This window comes from Talpa europaea, assembly GCF_964194135.1.
Source record: "Talpa europaea genome assembly, chromosome: 3".
Classification (NCBI taxonomy): domain Eukaryota; kingdom Metazoa; phylum Chordata; class Mammalia; order Eulipotyphla; family Talpidae; genus Talpa; species Talpa europaea.
Genome location: NC_140069.1, coordinates 125273679 through 125289074, shown reverse-complemented (window position 1 = coordinate 125289074; position 15396 = coordinate 125273679).

Genomic DNA, 15396 nt, shown 5'->3' with positions numbered 1-15396 from the left:
TGTGATTTACTGGAAGTAATAGGAGACTAGAAAAAGCTTCAAGGAAGAAAAAACAAAAGATATTGGAGATGCCACCAGTTTTAAAAGCTACAGTTTGCCTGTATCAACCACAGCACATGATTGCAGTTGCCTCTGTCCACCTTGAGCAGAAGGAAGTTCAGTGGCGCAATGCATGAGTTGAGAAGGGTGGATATAACATTTAAGTTGCATTTTTATGATGCTAGTTTGTGTGATTGATCTTTCAGATTTTTTTTTTCATTTGGGAATCTCTTTCTATCAATACATGACTAATAATCTAGGCTTGGAAGAGGAAGAAAACATGGGCATTCAGAGGTCCAATGAGATAATCATGACATATTAATTAGGATTCTTCAGAGAAACAGAACAGGGAGTGAGAGAGGAGATTGAGATCCCTCTACCTCACTGTGTCTTAAAGGATTGACTCACGTTATTCTGGATACTGGCAAATCCAAAATCTGAGGAGTGAACCAGCAAGCTGGAGACCTAGAGAAAAACTGATGTTGGGACTTCAGTCAAAATGCAGTTTGCTGCTAGAATTCCCTGTTCTTTGGTGGAGATTAGTCTTTTATCTGCTGATTGAACGAAGTCAACACTTTATGGCACGTAATCTGCTATACTTAAGATAATACTCTCTACTAATTTAAATACTAATCTCTGAAAACTACCTTCACAGAAAGAATGTTTGACCTGATATCTGGCTACAGTGACTTGGTCAAGTTGAAAACTTAATCATCACACTTGGGCATGATCCTTTTTGCAGGCATTATCTGGTTAACTTGTCACCTTTGAGACCTGTGAGGAATCTGTCCATTGCCAATCAAAATCCTGATTGGCCATATCCAGTCACTGCCCACCTACCTGCCAAAAGCAGGGCAAGGAGATGAGGCTCTTACCCATTCATTGCCATAATTGGAAGGAGATAGTACCGCCATAAAGATGTTTCTCTTAAAGGAAGACCGGCTACTCAGGGGAAGAGAGGTGATATTCTGGAGAACCAAACATCTACTCTAATTCTTTCCTGTGTGACCCCATGTTTTAAAAGTTCTTTGTGTTTAACCTACTTTTTCCTTGAATTGCCAGAGGCCATAGATGCTACTACTTTTTTACTTGCATATCATTTTACTCTCCCTTCCAGAATGTAAACTTAATGTGGGAAGGGATCTCATCTCTTTTGGCTACTACTGCTATCTCCAGTACTTAAAACCATGCCTGACATACAGTTGGTTTTCATTATAAATTTTCTCAATAAATAAATAGATACGCAAGTAAAGGTTTTACCATGAATAGTAGACAGTCTATGCCGTAGACTACATATTTGTACGCTCCAATGTTCTTTTTTTTTAATTAATAAATTTTATTTTTATATTCCCCATACAATTGCAATCCCCCCATTCTGACCCCAATCCCTCCCCTCCCGCCCCCCACCCCCCAAAAAGTGTCTCTGGTTCATAGTTTTTGTTGATTTTGATTTTCACTTTCTTATAGTTATTCATTTTCCTGGTCCCTTATTTAAGTTTTCTAGATCCCTGCTATGAGTGAGACCATCCGGTATTTTTCTTTTTCTTTTTGGCTTATTTCACTGAGCATGATCCCTTCCAGCGTCATCCATGTTGCTGCAAATTACATGTGTTTATCTTTTTTGAATGCTGAGTAATATTCCATGGTATATATGTACCACATCTTCTTGATCCAGTCATCTATTTTTGGGCATTTGGGCTGTTTCCAAAGCTTAGCTATTGTAAACAGTGCTGCTATAAACATAGGGGTGCAGTGAGAATGGCACATATTAAAAAAAACGCTCCAATATTCTTATGATGAAACCTAGTGAGGGTATTTGGAGGTGGAGTCTTTGGGGAATCTGATTAAGTCATGAGTGTAGAGTGGTCAGGAATGAGAATAGTGTTTTTATGAAATCGATCCCAGAGAGCTCCCTCACCCATTCCCCCATATGAGGACACAATGAAAGGAGGCTGTCTTGCACATGGCGTGGGTGTTTATCAGTGCCCAATCTGTGGTGCCTTGGTCTTAGACTTCCCAGCTTCCAGGAATGTAAAAAAATATGTATTTGGGGGCCTTCCTAGTGGCGCAGCGGTTGAGTGCTGGGTTGCGAAGCTGCCCGCAGCTTCTGCAGCACCGGTTCAATCCCCAGCTGCTCCCCGGCCACCGGAGGAGGGTCCCACATGGCGCGCAGACCTCTCCTGCCGCCTGCTGCTCCCCTCAGCAGTGTACTTCGGTCCTTCTGCCTGCTCTGCTCCCCGCTCTGGCTCTGGTGAATTCTCTCACCCTCCTGCGCTTCTGACTGTACCCAGTGCTTGTATAAATAAATAAAAATAAATCTAAAAAAAAAAAAAAGAAGCAATATGTTTAAAAAAAAAAAGAATATGTATTTGATGTTTATAAGTTGCCCAGGATATGATATTGTTATAGCAGCCCTGAATGAACTAAAAGAGTCTATAAATAAATATAAGGGTGATGAGTCTAACAAATAATATATAAGGTTACATGTCCTGCTTGACTTTAACTGCTTTCTACTATAATGGAAAAAATGATGAAAATAGAGCTATCAAAAACTATTTAGTTTCTCAGAACTAAGAGATTTAATAATAGAAGTTTGTTTTTTTACAGCCATACATTTATGCACATGCACACACATATACACAACATTAATGTGATGTATGATACCATATATATTAAAAAACAAAAATATGAAAGTCAATCTCAAATTTATGGGTCTTTGTCTCACACTTCATAGATTTTTCTAATCTTCCATTTGAACAGTTTCTCATCTCTTGTGGACAGTTATCTGCACTATGGGAACTATATATTAAAAGTCCTGACTATAACACTAGACCTAGGAGAAAACTGTTTTTCCCTTAAGAAAATGAAAAGCAGTAGTAAGATACTGATAGGTATCTTTTCCAGATGATAAGTATTTTTCACAAAAGAAAATTTTTAATATTGTCCATGGCAGAGAATTCCACATCCAATATTCCACTTTTGCCAGTGAAGGTTTTCGAGCATGACCAATATTCAGTTGACAATAATCTAGTAATGTGAATATTGAGTCCCTCAATCAAAAATTATATGAGAGACTTGCATTTGGATGTCTTGAACTTTCCAGCATTTTAATGTCATTTTTCCAAGATGACCAAAGACCTTGCTTATTAGGGTCTTTGATCTCCTAGTCCTTCTAGCGAATTTCCCCAGGTTTTCTATTGTATAACAAGTTATACTAAGCTTAGTGTGTGTATGTTTGTTTTTTTTTGTGTGTGTGTGTATGTGTTCGTGTGTGCTTGTAGCAAAAAATATCATTGCTTCTGTGATCAGAATTCATACAGGGTGCAAGCAGTGATAACTTCTCTTCTTTGTTGTCAGCAACCTCAACTGGGAAGAATCAAATAGCTGAGCATGACCCGAATGGAGGGAGGCTTGTCTAGAGTTGTGTGGAGGGTCCATGACTGGCACCTGATTGTGAGGCTGGGTTAGCTGGGATAGTGGATTGTGGCACCTACCAGTGCTTGCCATATGAACAGAGCTTCTCACAGCATGATGACTGGGTTCACCAGTGGACACCTCAATAATGATTGTGCCATATTTTGAAATCAGTGAGTTATCTTCTTTGAGGTACATGGCATAATGGAATCAAATATGGAATTGAATCTCTGCTATCCCTCTAACTAGCTGAAAGTACTTGGGTGTGTTTTCTTCTTTCTCTATTCCCTTCTCTTTTTGTTAATAACTTACCTGAGTTTTGATTTCTTTATCTGTGTAGGGAGAGTCTGGCAAGATGGAAGATGAACTTTTTTTTTCCTCTTGTGGGATGAATAATTAACTGTTTAGGAACAGAGTAGGTGATTTTATAATTTTTGTATAAGAAGCCCAGAAGACTTCTGGGAGGGAAGGAGCTAAGATTACTCACTGATCCTCAGTTCCAATCTTTCTGTGATTCAAGTCAGCACAACTATCAAAGTGGATCAGAGTTGTCTAGAGCAAGGCCATGGAACAGAGACAGGTTTATGACTCCTCAAAGTAATGTGTGTAGAAAGAGATTGGTCACAATCATTGGTTGGGGGGAAGCAAAAGAGAGCTTGATTTTGCTTTGGAAATATTTCTATGTGAACCAGTTAAAAGACTGCAGTTAAGCCTAGGCTGCCCTGGCTTGGAGTCCCTGTGGCTGAACTTCACACTAGAAGAGGGAAAAATAGATACTATCTACTCTTTCTTGATAGAGCATGGGGATGTAGAGGATAGTGATGTCAGAAATACAACCATGAACAAAACAGGAACGATGCCTTCTAGCAGTGGAGATGAAACTGCAGGCTGCCCACTCTGGTTGTTTAGTGACCTCTCATTTTTGAGGCAATACCAGAAGATTTTGTTTACTCTAGATCAACATGCTTCTGGTGTCAATTATGAGATTTCCTAAACTGAAGATGGTTCTGTTGAATTGTAGTGCCAAATAATTCAATAGTGTGGACCTTTGAATATTTTAGATACTGGCCCAAAACCTTAAACATATGAGGAAAGAGAGTATGGGGATATATGAAAAGTGATGGGTGAGTATTAATGTGCTGTGGGACTTTCAAATATACACAAGAAACAAGTTATAGATGTAAAGCAAAATAAAAATGTCTATCTTATCTGTTGTTGTAAAGACTATATAATAAAAATGAATATGTATATAAACTGCCTAGCATAGTATCTGACATATACTAGGAACTCAGTTAATATTAAATTTCCCTCTCTCTTTGTTACTGGGGGGTGAAGAAAGGGAACATGAATTTTGGGGTCAAGGAAACCTGATTTTTGAATTCTGACTCATTCATTTGCTAGTTGTGATGACTTATTTGCTGGCCTTTTAACCCTTCTGAGACTTGATTTTGTTGTTTATAAAGTGGTTCAAGAATAATTATTTCACTAGTTTCATAAAATTAAGTATGAGAACTGAATGAATTGATAGTTCTATTTTTTTTCTAAGTCTTTTTTAATCTTCCATTTACTACACATTCAACAAAAATCATGGCCATTTTATAGTTCTAACTTCCAGGGGAATTTTAAATACATTCCTCTCTACCTTTCCTGATTGGCATGTCCTTGCCAAGCATTTATTTGTTACCACCCACATTTCCTAGACTGAATTTTCCCAAATCTCCCTGATAAATAGCCAAGGGGCCATATTCACTTCCTTTCTTTATCCAGAAACAAGGTCACTGCCTGTAAATTTTGGAATGCGTCCATTTGAGTCCTTTCTGCCTTTGAGTCCTTTCTGCCTTTATGTTCATCATTCAACTTCCAACTAAGAGGAATTAGATAGACCACAGGATTGTTTAGTGTTTCTTTCTCCCCCCCCCCGCCCCGCCCCTCCGCCGCTTTAGATGGCAAAATATTATTTCTTTTAGGGATGCTAAAACAATTAGTTATCCCACTAGGAGTAGTGCCCAAGTTCTCATCTTATGCCTCAGTGTTTATTGGGTGACCAGCAGTTGAAGGGTTTCCTGTGATCAAAGCACTTGAAATCAAGGGTTCAAATCAATCTCAGAGTTTACCAGGGCCCAACCACTGTGCTCTGAGAGCAACTCCACTGCAGAATCAGTGCCCCATAATGGTATAAAACCCACCACATTTCCAATTCTCTATCTGAAACCTTTGGGTGGTTTTAGAACTTTCCATAATTACCTTACTATTGAACCAACTTTGTAGTATAACATGTAGTTAATACTAATGGATACTATCGTCTTTATTCTATCTCATGTCCAAATGTGATTACCAGAAGTAGTGCAAATTACTCATTTATTCTAGAAGTTACTCATTTATTTTGTTATTGATCTCAAAAAAGAATCTTTTAAGTATTCAAGTGAAAAGTTGTGGTGCATGAAATATGTTAGAATGATATTGGCGTGGTAGCCTTCCTGTGGCACAAGGGGTTAAGCACCACACTAGGAAGTAATCCGAAGCCTCTGCAGCACAAGTTGGATTCCTGGACTGCCAGGGAACAACCCACATTGCGCAGCAGACCTCTCCTGACTGGCCCGCTGCTCTGCTCAGCAGTGTATTTCAGTCAGTCTGCCTGTTTTGCTCCCCACTCTGTCTCTGGTGAATCCTCTCACCCCCCCTTCTCTGGCCTGTGCCCCAGCCCTTGTATGCATAAATAAATGAATCTTAAAAAAAATAATGATATTGGCATGATAGGCACTGCTAGAATTCAAACTATACTATAAAGCTATAATAATATTGTACTGGAACCAAACAGACACAAAGACATATGAAATGGAAGCAAGAGGCCAGAAATAGAGCTACACGTATGTGGACAGTTAATCTATGAGAAAAGAACCGAGAATATACAGTGGAGCAAGAAAAGCCTCTTTAACAAGTGGTGTTGGGAAAACTGGACAACCACATCAAAATAATGGAATTAGACTACTATTTCACATGATTCACAAAAATCAACTCAAAATGGATAGGAAACTTGAATGTTAGACATGCAACCATAAAATACAGAGAAGAAAACATATGTAAAACACTCCACAACATAGGCTTCAGAGATACCTTTGTCCGTGCATCTCCAACAGCAAGGAAAATAAGAGAATATAAATGATTAGGACTATGTCATGCTAACAAGCTTCTGAACAGAAAAGAAAAAAAAAAAAAGACATCCTACTGAATGGGAGAAAATACTTGAAATATTTGCATACTATCTATCTGACAAGAGCTGATATCAAAGACCTACACACCTCAGATAACTCAACAAAAAGAAAACAAATAATCTAATAAAAATGGCCAGAAGAGCTAAATAGGCACTTCTGCAAAGAATACGTACAGATGACCAATACATATATGAAAAAATGCAAAACCACGGTGAGATAACACCTCACATCTGTGAGAATGGCCCATACCAAAATGGCTGGTGAGGATGTAGAGAAAATGGGAACCCTCTTACGGACTATGAAGGTCAATTTAATGGAATGGTTACAATTCCACTCTTAGACATCTACCTGAAGAATACAGAAACATTAATTTGAAGTGAAACACACACTTTCACCGTCATTGCAGTACTATTTACAATAGCCAAGGTGTGGAAACACTCTAAGTAAGTGCTTAAATATGGATGAACGAGTTAGAAGATTTTGTATATATAAATAATGGAATACTACTCAGTGATCAAAAAAGATAAACTCTTACCATTTGCAGCAATATGCAAGGAGATGGAGGGGATTATGCTAAGTGAAAGAAGTTAGAAGGAGAAAGACTAATACCAACTGGTAGATCTAGGAATATAGGCATAAAACAGCAGGATTTCCCTCATTCTATGACATATTTTAAAATGAGTTATTTTATTTATTTTTAAATATTTATTTTTTTAAAGATGTATTTATTTATGCATACAAGAGCTGGGGTACAGGCCAGAAATGTGGAGGGTGAGAGGATCCACCAGAGACAGAGCAGGGAACAGAACAGGCAGACTGACTGAAATACACTGCTGAGGGGAGCAGCAGGGGAGACAGGAGAGGTCTGCCTCGCGATGTGAGTTTCTCCCTGGCTGGCTGGGGATTGAACTCATGCTGCAGAGGCTGTGGATTGTTTCATAGTGTGCTGCTTAACTTCTTGTGCCACCAGGGAGGCCCAAAATGAGTTATTTTAAAATGTAATATAGAAAGGATCAATTTGAGAACATTGGAAATATGATTCCTATAAATACAAGGAGAAATGTATATAGGAAACGGTGTGTTTCCTTTGTCCTAAATGCTTTTAATGCAATTGTGAGTTTTCTTCTGTGATGCAGGGACAGCTCTATGTATAATCGTACCTTTAAATGTTGTAAAAGCACAATAAACCTCATTAGCATAATTTCTTTTCTTTGTGAGGTTAAAAACTTGGAATCAGGTAGAAAAGGAGTTTTAAATGATCAACAGATCTTTGGATGGGCTTTTTAAAAAGGAGAGAGGGCATTAAAAAAGCTTCTTCCCCAAAAGTAAACTTTGTTCTCTTGCTTTTATACACTGCATGGCGTGTTTCCTGAAGTACTTGAAAATGATCCCAGGAGTATCACACACGCTGTCAGGCACCAGCAACATAAGTCCAAGTGTCTTTTAGATTAAAATATTTCAACCAAAATGTGTATACATGACCTCCCTTTGTAACAGGGTGGTCCCCAGGAAAGGGGGAGGTTCCCTGCCCCACCGAAGGGAGGGTGGAGCTGAGCAGGAAGAGGAGAAGCAGCAGAAGGGACTGAGGAAGGAAGCAGGATGGAGCCAGGAGACCTGGAGGAGGCGCATGGAGCCTAGAGACACGTGAAAAAACTGCGCTTGTCTTTTGGTCGTGGACTGGGTGACACAGATGTGGGTGAGACCCATGGGGAGGTGACAATGGCAGCTTTTATCTTGATGTTGATTTTGCTCTTTTCCTTCCAGGCTTGTCTGGTTGTTTCTGGCCCTTTTCTGTGGGTCCCCACTAGAAGATGCTTTAGACTTGTGACAGGCTTTGGGGCCTTGCTCTGGGCCAATCCCATTTGGATGGACTTTTACCCACGAGGGGATGGGTAACTTTGGGTGCTTCATTTAGAAACTAGACTCTTTGCCTTACCTGTATTGTTTCCTAGTTTTATTAAAGTTCCTTCCCATTAAAGTCTCATGTTTTGTGTTGATGCGGCGGATGGCAGAACCCATTCAGAATAGGCAGGTTTGCGGGGGTTTGGGCTGCCCCTCTCCCTGCCTTATAACACCTTTAGCATTTGAGAGAAAAGGAATTCCACCATCTGTGATAAAGTCAATTTGACTTGATATATTTTGCAGCACGTCATGCCATCCGTGATTCTTCAATTTATGGATACCCTGGAGACAAGAGCATATCACAAAATCAAAATTTCTCTTGTGTTCTGAACTCTGATTTCTTTAATCTCATCCTTCCCATTTTCCATCAAGGTCTTCTAACTCTCTTGCCTTTTGCCTTGATTTTGTTCCTGTTTTCCCTTACAGCAAGTTCTCATCTTTAGAGGCCAGGACAGAGTCAGGACTGGTTAGATTGTAGCTCTTATCTCTGTCCACACTTTTTCCTGTTGCTTTCTCTTGCCAAGCTTCCCTCTTCACTCTGCCCTTCAGTTCCTCTAAATGAATTTTGCACTCAGCTTTTTCTGCCATTGCCCCTCCTGTTAGAACCGATCTCCTATCAACACTGTTCTGAACTCTTTTCCTTCTGCCTAAATCCTTCCTGTATGTCCCTAGTCTTCAACCTGCTGGATTGTTTTCTGCCAGCTGGTGTTAAATCTCTATTTCGTACTTTATATTTGTGCCTTTTCCCTTAAATTATCTAAAGAAATGCCTTTTTGCATTTGCACGTAAGTTATGGTATCTTAGAGATATTAAGCACATATCATAAGATGAAACAGAAAGTTACTTTAAGTCTTTTTACAGTGAGGAAGCATTAAATATTTTGACTCTTCTCTGATGCAGGAAAGGACAATTGAAAATGTCCCCAAATAATTAACAGAAATCAAGTTAGGCTTTTGAAAAATAAATACTATTCTTCAAACACAGATTAAAAGTAGGTACTGAATATATTAGTCTAATACATAAGGATTACTAAGTCAAACAAAGCTAATTTACCATGGAATATAATTTTGCAATTAATTTGGGAAGGTAGGTAACTTTTAACAAACATATAAAAGTTCAATGTTCAATAGGTTTAACTTTTGAAATCTAATGATCTGACACCTGGTGTTAATTGTGAGTACTGCTAAATATTTCATACAAACAGTACAGTGAAAGAGTCTTAATCTTTAGGGTTTTTTTTTGTCTTTAGTTCCTTTGTATATGTTGTGAGATTTAGTCAGGTTACTATATAGTCTGAGGATAATATAACTTTTTTGATATTCAAATTGTGCAATAGGACTGAAGTCAGGAGCGTGGCTTCTAGTTATGGAGTTGATAGGCTCCTGTGAGCTTGTGAATTTGCTTTCCTAATTAAGTCTCAGTGTCCTCATTGGTAAAATGAAAATGAGAATATTTTATCCTTGTCTAGGTCCTTTGAAGCTCTAGCACCCTATGAAATATCTTTTTAAGGCAATGAATATGTATATCAACTCTATTTTAAACCATGGAATATGTTCACCCGTAAACTAGCAAATAAAAACAGTTGTTAATTGGAAGAATATGGTTATTTTGCTAAAAAACCAAAAACTTGTTCTTCATGTTATAACAAAGAAGCAGTGTAGAATTTTAGTGATTTATACTATTATGTCTATAGAGCTTCTATTAGATGAAATGTTATTTTATGATGAAAATGTTCTATATCGGCATTTTCCAATCTGTGGCACTTGAAATATAGCTAGTGAAACTGGGGACTAAATTTTCATTTTATTTAAGACTAATTTAAATTTATATTGCCACATGTGTCTAGTGATTGCTGTTTTGGACAGTACAGATTAGATTTTCTTGAATTTGGGGTTATATTTAATAATACATGTAAGTCACTTTATATATTGACTGGTTCTATATTACCCTTGTTACTCCACACCCGCTGGGTCCATTTTTTTTCTTGCTGGAATTTATTGTGTGTATGTTTCAGAATTTATTCCATATTTGTGTCTTTTTCTCATGGTTTCAGCTATGTAGCTTTGGTTTAACTGAATTTAGATAAAGCCATTTTTTGGTTCATAAACAAGGATTAAAAAATGCAAAAACACATAAGCACAAACATATCTTTCTAAGATTTAAGGTAACCAAAAACAATATATTGTTGTTAAAAGAGCCTTTCAGTAAGGTACATATGTATGGAAGCATCTGGCAGAAAATGAGAAAAAAAGGCAAGTGCGTTATAAAGACTGGTTCTAACATCTAAAATGAATTTCATATTTTCCACACCTAAACTATCATACCCCAAATTTCTGCCTTCTTATGAAATTGCTACACAAAAAAATTGTTGCCCCCTCTATATGTGTGTCAGATATTCAGAATGAGTTACTTTGTACATTTTAAGATGCAAAGCCCATATATTTTTATGCCATTGAATCAAAGAATAACACATCTATTCTCAGTAACAACAGGTCAAAGCGCAATCAATTTTTTGAACAATACTGTACAAAAAGAACTAATATTTTCAGTAATGAACACAAGGCATTACAAAAACAATTAACTGCCTTCTTAGTAAATAATGAATCCTACTGATGGAAAGTTCAGCATTGTCAATGTGACCAAGTACAATTTCTTGAAAATTAGTAAGCTTCTGTAAATATCCATACATGTACTTCTTAAGTGTGTTTTCAGACTGTGTTTAGACAGTATGTCTTATTCTTCAATTTTGGAAAACAGTGAAGATCCACCTTTATTCTACTGCATGAGATATGAGTTATCTCTGGCCATATCAAGACAACACAATTTGAAAATCACTTTATTATCTTGAATGATACAATTCGATGTTCATCAGAGTGGTAAACAAATGTTGCTCTGCAAGAGGAAATGAAAGCTCTTTAGTAATGAATATCTGAGAACTATTTTTGTAACTCCATATTTATTCCATGAAAAATACAGATATTTACTTATCTTTACTATAAAAATTAATCTTCTTACCACATTTCCTGCTTCAGTTATTGCAAGTAGTTCATCCCAGAGGAGCTTAGCTCGTTTTATATCATGTGTCCAGTAGATGGCAGTCTATGCACTAGAATGCACAGAACAATGTCTTAAAGGCTACTAGCATCTCCCCTCTCTCTCTCTTTTTAGTCTGCATTTTTGAAACTTTGATGAAGTTTCTCACACAATGAAGCTGAAAGTCAAGTTTAAGATACCTCCTCCTTCATTTTTACCCTTAATGAACCATGAATGGAATATATACCTGCTTTTTGTTTCATATTGCTTTAAAATAATTTTGGCATGATAGAAATTGTTGACTTAAAATATCCACACACATTGTAATGGTAATGCCAATAAATCAATTTTCAGATGTTTTCTTGATTTGTTAGAGAGGAGCAGACTGGAGGATGTGATTTGTGTCCAAATGTTCTACCTTTTAAATATGACCAACATATCAGACAGTGCTTTGTTCTTCTGGATATTCTCTTCTGTTTTTGTTTTTTTTTTTTTAAGATTGATTTATTTATGCATACAAGAGCTGGGGTATAGGCCAGAGATGTGGAGGGGTGAGAGGATTCACCAGAGACAGAGTGGGGAACAGAACAAGCAGACTGACCAAAGTACACTGCTGAGGGGAGCAGTGGGTGAGTCAGGAGAGGTCTGCTGTGCCATGTGGGTTGCTCCCTGGCTGGCTGCAGATCGAACTCATGCTGCAGAGGCTGTGGATTGCTTCATAGTGCAGTGCTTAACCCCTTGCGCCACCGGGGAGGACCTTCTGTTTTTTGAAGACATAACTTAATTAGTAATTATAAGAATTGTTATTATTGTTAAATACTGCAATATGTCTGTTACACAGGTTGAAAATATAACTTGTCCAAGGGGAATATTGGAGGAGGGGAGAAGGAGAGGAGAGTTTTCTGTGAAGGGGAGCCTTAAACAATGTTTTCTGTGAAGAGACAGGCATTTCCAAGTGATTTTTGCCCTGGCAGCTTTTCTTCTGTACCTCAAAAGACTTGGGTAAGATACAGAACTTATCCCAATCCTTGGGCAGCAGAGAGGAAGAATCATTCTTTCTGGGAGTCAATGCATTTAGAACATCTACTGGGGACTTGTTAGGCCAGAAATGAGCAAGTGTGAGGCTGTTGGAGGTAGTGAGTCTGCTCAACTCAGAGGTAGGTCAAGGAGAGGCCTTTGCAAGAGGCATGTGTACTGGGGTAGAAGAGCATGTAGTAAAAGAATCAGGGAAGGTAAGAGGAGATAAAGCAAATACAAGTTTTCACACATGCCATTTGCTCCAATCCAAATGCTCTTCTTGCTTTCTACTTTTCACTGGGCCATCATTTTTTTTTTAAATTTTCCCATTTCAGCCCCATAATAAATATTTCTTCTAATTTAAATATCATACAGAGAAAATTTATATTCCAAGTTTAAGAATTTGAAGGAGCAATAGAGACATCAGTGACAGTCATGGTGATGGTAGCAAGGAAAAGCGTTTTCATAACACCCTAAGAAAAACTATAGAGTCTCTGTGGTGCACTATAAGGAGGTGTGGAGGTCAGGATCAGGATGAAAGCTTAAAAGGTAATCAAGGTGATTCAACTTTTGGATATTTATCTAAAAGTATTGGAAGCAGAGTTTTGAAGAGATAGCTGTATAGCCATTTTTATGCAGCATTATTCACAAAATCCAATAGGTAGAAGTGATCATTTACTCACAAATGGGTGAAAAACCTGATATATATATATGTGTGTGTATGTGTGTGTATGTAATAGAATATTATGAAGCCTTAAACAAGAAGGAAATTCTGACACATGCTACAGCAGGGATGAATCTTGAGGACAATTTATTGCTTGAAATATACCAGTCACACACACACACACAAAAGGGTACTGTATTATCCCATATACATGTCAAACTCATAGAAACAAAGAATAGAAAGGTGGTTGCCAGGAGTAGGAGGAAGGAGAAATGGTAGTTATTAACAGTTACTGAATTTTAGCTTTTCAAGATGAAAAGATTCTGGAGACTGGTTGCATAACAATGTGAATATACTTAACACTACTGAACTGCACACTTAAAACTGGTAGAGAAAGTAATTTTTAGGGCCTCCCCTGGTGGTGCAGGCAGTTGAGCGCCACACTGTGAAGCTGTCTGCAGCCTCCGCATTGCCGGTTCTATCCCGGCTGGCCAGTGAGGGTCCCACATGGCGCAGCAGACCTCTTCTGCCTTGCCTGCTGCTCCCCTCAGCAGTGTATTTCGTCAGTCTGCCTGTTCTGTTCCCTGCTCTGTCTCTGATGAATCCTCTCACCCTCCCACACATCTGGCCTGTACCCCAGTTCTTGTATAAAATAAATAAATCTTTAAAAAAAAGTAATTTTTATATATGTGTATTTTAGCACAATTAATATTAAAAAGAAAAAAAAGGAAGGGTTGAAGAGTAGATCGTGCAGAACAGAGTGCTATAGTCAGTAGCTGTATTTTCTTTGCTGTGGGGCTAAGAGCTCCAAATATAGTTTAGCCTTTCAATCTCTAACATTTTTCAGTTTAATACTTGTACCACCTATGTTCTAGCTGGGCTTTGACTTTATAATACTGCTTTCTTGGATTGAGTGGATGGACCACTCAACCACCCATCAACATTAGTGGGTGGTTGAAGCAGGACCCGATTATGTGTATGAGCCCTGTATACTGCTCATGTAGCTCCGAATGTGAGTACTTTTAAAACCAAGTCTTGTATAATGGCCCCAGAATGTGTTCCATCTATAATCATGAAAGCCAGGTCTTAAAAAGATCCAACCTCAGATAAATTGGCCAAGAATCCAATTCCTGTTGGTAGATTCAGGAGTTTCCAGAAACTTCATTCTCCCTTCAGATTCAAACTTAAAAAGGTAAGCAATCATAAGCATTCCAGTAGCTTCATTTTCTACAAAGTTACATTTTTGAGTTCATAGTCCTGTGGTGCTGATGGAAGCTCACAAGATAGATTCTCTCTGTGTTGCTTGGTCTTTCTTGACCAGGAAAGGGTTTTTGAAACAGTCTGTTGGTGGGGTTGGGGGTAGTTGGGTGGGGGGTTAGAATATCCCTGGTCGTAGGGAGAGTGAAACCTTGGGTGGTATTTGCAAGCCTGACCTCATCAACACTGGCTCTGACCTCTGCGGTCAGCAAAGTATGGCCGCATACTTTGTCATGTCAGCCTGCCACCTTTTTTTTCTTATAAAAGAGTTTTATTGGAACATAGCCACATCCGTTCATTTATTGTCTTCAATTGCTTTAGCACTCAGTGGGCAAAGTTGACATTATGACAAAGACTGTATGTCCCACAAAGCCTAAAAATATTTACTATCAGACCCAGAATAAGTTTGCCAACCCCTGTAGTAAGTTAGAAGAGAAGAGAAGTGGTTGAAAATATTCAATAAGTCTCTAGCTATTTTTGGGATCAAGACCAAACCAAAACAGGCTACCACATGGTTTGGTGGGTATCTCTGCAATTTGGATTTAGCCCCTCAAAGCCTATTGGCAACAAGACCTGATGTTGGTCTATAGTTGGCATTAACAGCCTCACAAAAATAGGCTTTTTTCCCCCCAGAACTCTTTGGGAATTATAAACTTGTGTTTGGTACAGTTTGGATTTGTACTTTAGCAAAAAAAAAGAGCTTATTGTGAGCCTCTTGGAAAAGTTTTCCAGGACTGTCATTTTTTTATTTAGCCTGCAGGAATGCTTGACTGTTTCTTTTATTATTATTATTTTTTGGAACTCCCTTGTCCCCTAGGGTCTTATTGTTCTCATATTTTTTTTAAACTAGTGAGTCAG